Below are 6,027 nucleotides of genomic sequence, written 5' to 3' on the forward strand. Positions count from 1 at the left end.
AGCAGGAAGAGCCGCGAGACGAAGGAAGGAAGTAAGGTAAGGAAGAAAGGAAGGAAAGGAATGGAGCGGAAGGAAGAAGGAAAGAAAGAAGGTCCGCTGGAACTCGCGACGGGAGAAACAGCAGCTGCAACACCCGATACGTATCGTGTTGGGTCCGGGGCGTGGTGGGGAATATGCCCGGCAGGGTCACTCGGGAAAGATTATTATCATTTGTATCGGTCGGTTCGTGCGTCTCCGCGGATGGTCGGGAGCGTTCGGGCGCGTGGCACGCGTGCCGTATCCCTACCACTCGGCCAACTCAGGAGAACAGGCCCAACCCGACTGTTCCTCGGTCCCCGGCCGTCTGTATACTCTACTAGGGTGTCTTGGATATTACGCTTGACCCCGCGACGTCAGTGATCGTAAAACTGGGACATTGTGGGCTCGAAATGAATGCGGAACGCCGTGGCTCCGGACATGCTCCATTTTATATCCGCTACCAGTGAATGTCATCATTATCACGCTATTCCTCGCTATCGCTAATAACGCATGGAAACGATTATTGTTAGGTGTAATTGGATTAATTACGGACTACTAACGCTGTGTATGTAAATACAAATTTGTAATAAGATTAACTAAGGGCATTTAGAATTGTGGAGTGAAGGAAAATTTTATAATGGAAATTATTCGCGGATTAAATAACGGGATTTTTGTATCGATAATTATAAAATGATTCTAGGAAGACTATCCGGAGCTAAAAGACACTGAGTAGCGAGTAATAGCGTTTGTTGGGAGTGGATTGACAGGCGGGGCAGCAGCTGTAAGGAGAATTTAATTCGGACATCGTGACTAAACTGGCCTGACGAAGCTTTCTAATGTAGTCGAAGAACGCGAGACTGCCTCTGCCCGCCAGGGCTTCTGAAAGTGGCTCCTCTTAAAGTAGCAATCGACCCTCGATAAATCTCCGCCAATCGGCTGGAAACGTCACACTGGCATTAAGGCGATTCTACGGAGGATTACGCGTCATTACATGAATCACGCTGATCCAACGAAACACCTAATAAACGAATTCAACCACTCCTCCTAAGTACGATCGCGTATTTCGTGTCACGAAACGTTTCTAGTTTCGTATACATGATTTCATCGTTCGTGATAATTGACATGGACGAGAATAATCCAGGGAGAGTCGCTTCGCGAAAATGGAAATGGAAATCGAACGACCCTTTTAAACTGATACAATCATCGCTCGAACATACAGATATAGAAAGAGAAAATGTTGAATGTGACGAAAAGATTCGTTAAAGCTGAAATAATGACTGATAGAGCGTCACTCGAGTATACGAATTTAATTTTTCTTTTAAAGATGAAACATAGAAAAGGTGGCAACAAATGTATAAAATAAAAGGTTCGTGAAAACTGGAGTGACGACAAGGACCATGAAATGCGAAGAATCAAGATAGCGAAGCAAACAGAGGGAAGGATTAAGAGGAGTGCTTGCGAGGTAAACAAACCACTTGGGAACCACTTTCTGGTCTGTGAGAAATTCAAAGAGCCCTGCAAACAGAAAACCACCCCAACATCACCCCCTTGTGTCATAAAACGCTGTTGTCACACCGACTGGAACTTGAAATCTCGTTGGATCTACCTGTTTCATTGTAAAGCCTCCCTAACAAAGACCACTATTATATAATAAACGAGGAAATTGCACGTACATAACATTGCATACAAATAAAAATTCTTTATCAATCTTTCAAAGACATGATTATGATTTTCAAAATGCAGGATATTTATCGTCTTTCACGTTTTCACTCTTCCAGTTCGAAAATATCTTGCTCCGTATATAACCCTAGCACGATTCTAATTACGCAAATACGAATGTATATGAGTGCTGATAAGTAGAAACGCTTGAACGTCGGCCAAAGCATCGAAGATAAGAATTATTTAGGATAACACGAGACCCGCATTTCCGTGTTCGGGACAGAAATAAGTTGGAATTAAGCTGCCCGTTTCTCCCTTGGTCGATTTATGTAACAGGGGCCAACGATCGAATAAGGAGACAATCGAGCAGCGTTAAATTAACATAATCGGCGTGTCTACGATCATTAGTGTGTGTCGCTTAAGAGATCGATTAATTTGTGCTTCACCTGCTCGCAACCAATGTGGGGGCGAATGTCGCCACTCACTGGCGAAGCACACGATGAAATTTAAACCTGAGCATACCGAGCTCGCACACATAGGCGCGTTAATTAATCGAATTATCGTCGCACGTCCACCATATTGCACATTCTTCCATTTTTTTCGCCAAGTTGTTCGTTCTCGAAAAAGGAACATTGGACCGTGTGCACGCAAGTGAAACGCGATCTTCGTTCTGGACGAAATGCGTTTAAAACTTGTATGATTCCATCAAACAACAAAGTTTATAAAACCTAAGGTTCAGATTCGAAAATAAGGGGAAATATTTATACAAACATGGGCTGACAAGATCGTTACTGGCGTGACAACAAAGAATTTTTCACACGATCAACGTTGTTACAATGGCGTCAGTGAAGTACAAAAAGTTAAGATACTTAACGGTCAGATCTAAATCAATTTAAAAGCATAATTTCTTTTTTTCGAGTGTACAAACAAGATGTGGAGAATTTTCTTCCACTCATATTCAGACCTATTTGTAACATACTTATTTCTATCTCTAGCGCTTCTTCAACCCCTTCGATGATTTAGAATGATTCCTCGCCCCTTCTTTCTCATCCGCTCCTTTTTACCTTCATTTCCACGCGGCAGATGCTGCAATCAAACAGAAATTAAGTTCTCCAAAGGAGAACCGGAATAAACAAGCAGATGGACGACATTGAAACAGAAAGGTGGAAAAAAGAAGTAAGGAAGCTTGGAGTGGGGTAGAATTAAGGAAATCACCGGTTACTTGCGTCGGTTAGGTATAACCCATCGGATCGATCGATCGATCTGCAGGATTAACGAACCGATAAAGTGTTAGGACTGCGTAAATGGCTGGTCTCGGTGAAGAACCGTAGAGAATGACCGCAAACTACCAATCATAGCGTGCAAGATCCCGAACACACGCTTACCTCTAATGGTACACACATGTGCCTATTACTAGACCACGTCGTGTAGTATACCTTAAGCGTCAGCAGTTCATTGAGTCCGGCCTAAGTACGCATACCAGTGCAACGGGCGCATGTGCCGATGCGTCACGGTCTTTCTCTTTCTTTCTCTATCTTTCGGCCTTTGCCCGTTCCCTTTCCTGTACGTGCAAACATGAAACGGTCTTCTATATGGCAGCACGTATGAATGAAAGAGCGGCGAACGAAGAAAGGAACGAAGGGAGTCGCGTGACGGATTCACGTGTTCCGCGCCTATCGACCGAACCGCCACGTTAAGACCTGTGGGTCGCAGGAATTCGACGCGTGTTTTTCAGGTGACAATTGCGTGAGAGAATTGGAAAATTACTCAAAAGTTAAAGAGTTAATAGTATGGTAATATAATTCGTTTACATTTCGAAATATTGTAAATTCTCACCTCCGAAATATATCACCGATCATTTTTGGCTTTAGTCGATTTAAGGACTTAGAATGCTAGGGAATTTTTCTACATACGTAATAATAGCTGGGGAAAAACATGAAATGCTTAGAAATTCAAAATGTAAACCGAAACGTAAAATGACGTAAAATGAACATGTACGAGACATCGTGCGCTATCTGAAAAAGAACCTAGACGTCTGTCATAGAAATTTAGATAATCTCGATAACGTAGATAATAAAGATATCGAGTAACCGATCAAGATTGATCTGTCAAGATTAATATGGATGAACCTTTCATGAGGGCTTGTTTATATCGACAGCAATCTCTTCTCTAATTTCTAGATTTATCTTCTTACCTCAATCTGTTTGTACACAAGCCGTACACAATCTGAGAGAAAGAGAATAGGGTAAGAAAGTAGGAGACAGTGCTCATATGCTGAGTATGCTTAGAAAAGGATGGAAAGGGAGTACTACTTGCAGCGTAGTGGCAGAAGCAAGGGCGGAAGTGGTTCCATCTGGCTCCCCCTTGGTCTGACCTGTTGAACCACCTCGTGACCGGAAGTATACCATACACCTACGGCCTACGGGTACCATGGTCGCCACACGTCCCCGTAGTGTACGCCACGAAAACAACAAAGGCTTCTTTCTCCTTCGTGACACGTTATCACTTTTGTTAGCACTGTTTGCTCCATCACGCGGCCATGATTTCGTCCTCCTGTTAGCATACATCCTTGTTCCTCCGCTTACGATTATATAATTGTGAAATAAATTATGTGGTTAACCTACAATTGGTATCTTTAGATAGGTGTCCTACGCAACAGTACTAGAGTACGTCATTTTAGCCCTTTCATAGTGTAGCAAATGAAGAAATTTTCAAATGCTTACTAGGGTTTATCTTGTAAAATATAAAATATGTAGAAAGTAAAATTACGTACCTCAAAATTAAGTATCTAAATTCAAATGTAATATAATTTAAACTATGATGATCACGAATCATTCGAGGATATTTGAGAATTACTGGGACAATTGGGAGTCAAACAAAATCGGAAGAGATGAACATGGTAAGACGATAGAGTAAAGAAGAAACGAGGATGGACCAGGAGAATTTTACGAGCGGTACAGTTAGTTTCCGAGCCATAATGTTAGATTTACGATTGCACTATTGTCCATGGCACTTTGCGGAACAGGCTGCGAAAACTAAATGAAGGATCGAAGAGGGGACGTAAAATGCGATTCGCGCCAGGGAACAATAGGGGGGACGTCGATTCGTGCTCGAGACAGGTCCAGGGTATTATAATCCAAGCACAAAAGCCCGCGACGAGCAGTATGTGCACCGTAATAATCTGTCACCCCGTACACTACACCACATATACTTAATACTTACGCGTCTTGCATAGAGGGCCGATAGAGGCGGGGTGGGGTTCACCGCACCCCATCAGGTTTTGCAACGAGTGACGTCAGACCGACCCAGGAGACTTTTGCGTATTACGCATCCGCTGAAAGAACCGGGGAAGGGTGACAAAACCAGAAACGTTCGACGAATAGGCTGTCTAACTCTCAACGATTCGCGAGCAAATTGAGTGCCAATATCGGGGTGATACGCTTTACTAACGAGAGCCGCGAGTACATTTTCGTACTCGTGTTTTTAAAATAAACATTTTTAGTCGTGAAACTTAGAAGATAGGAACATTGATCGATGAAAATACGTACAATGGAGTACAACGCGGGAGATGATGCACTCTTGTCTAGAAGTCGCAGGACACTTGTTAATTCAGAAAAAAATGTATTTATCCAACTTAATTATTTACATGTATACGAGAGTATTTATCACTTTGTATAAATACTGTCACAACTTTTTCGTCGCCTCCACCAGATCCCACAATAATTTTACTAAAGAACACCCTCAGATCGCGTCCTATAACATAATTTCTTTCGAGGTAACGGTGTTCGAGCGAGAAACGAAGAGAGGAGAGGACAGGACCAATACTTGGACGTAATCAAACTAGCGAGTAGCGGCCAGTGGATGGCGGTGGTATGTATCGCGACTTAAGTAATGCAGCCCGGGCTCCGGTAACCCGTTCGGTCTGTGAGCGTATCGCGGCGCGTAAGAAGCGTAATATGCTTAAAAAGAAGGGTATGACGTCACGAGGAGGTGGCACGCGGCGCGTGCCGTCGGATGGGGTACGGCTGGTACGAGTTATCGTGGCTCGTGGAACAGAGACAAGAGACAAGCTGGGGAGTGTAACCGGTGCAATGTTGGAACGAAGGGAGGTAGAGCAGAAAAGCATGCGAAGGAGCCCGAAGAAGGAGTAGGACGAAGACATAACGACATTGGCGAGAGGTGAGGAAGCAGAGCGAGAGAAGGGGGGGCGGGAGAGAAGACAGGCGCCCCGAGGAGTCTCCACGACAGACAAGCAGGCAAGCAAGCAAGCAGGCAAGCAAAGCGGGCAAGAAGTCCGCACGAGTGGCTGGGGTGTCGTACAGGGGCTACGGTGGTGGGGGTGGGCGCGTG

This window comes from Bombus impatiens, unplaced genomic scaffold, assembly GCF_000188095.3.
Source record: "Bombus impatiens unplaced genomic scaffold, BIMP_2.2 scf_0219, whole genome shotgun sequence".
Classification (NCBI taxonomy): Eukaryota; Metazoa; Arthropoda; class Insecta; order Hymenoptera; family Apidae; genus Bombus; species Bombus impatiens.